Raw genomic sequence first — 704 nt, 5'->3', positions numbered from 1 at the left:
TCCCCAGGAACCCTGTCATAATTCCCATCAAAAACACTGTAGTAAGTAACCCCATAGCTATAGATGAGGGATTTTTTTCATTACTGTTTCAATCTCAACCCTTCAGAAATCCTTTTTATATTTCAGTCATGACTCAGCTGATTTAGGTACTTTAATTCCTCTTTTCTTCCTTCATGCTTTCCATATTGTTCTGGATTTTCTAACAATACATACATGAAATTCATGCTGTGAAAGATGAGAGGTAATCTCTGATAGCAACTTGAAAGCTCAAGTTAAAAATAATCATGTGGAACAAAAGGCTTCTTTTTCTTGTTCTGTAGATTTATACTCAATATTGGTCACATGCCAGGGAGTTTGCTAAGATGTTTATTTCCCCACATACAGCCATGGCAGTGTGCAAGTGTATTGAACTACACTCAAGAGTAGCCATCCACTGCACTTCCATGTCACATTGCATTAAAAAACTAAGTGGACACATTACAGTGACATCTGAGGATTTCTTCTCCCCAGTGCTCTAAGAAGCTTAACTTCCAAAACCTGTTTATTTATCCAAAACCTCATTATCGCAGACACTGAGAATTAGGCAGTTCAACCTTTCTTTCTTTCTTTCTTTCTTTCTTTCTTTCTCTTTCTTTCTTTCTTTCTCTCTTTCTTTCTTTCTTTCTTTCTTTCTTTCTTTCTTTCTTTCTTTCTTTCTTTCTTTC

The sequence above is a fragment of the Oxyura jamaicensis genome, chromosome 2 (assembly GCF_011077185.1).
Source record: "Oxyura jamaicensis isolate SHBP4307 breed ruddy duck chromosome 2, BPBGC_Ojam_1.0, whole genome shotgun sequence".
NCBI classification, from domain to species: Eukaryota; Metazoa; Chordata; class Aves; order Anseriformes; family Anatidae; genus Oxyura; species Oxyura jamaicensis.
This window is presented reverse-complemented; position numbering follows the sequence as displayed.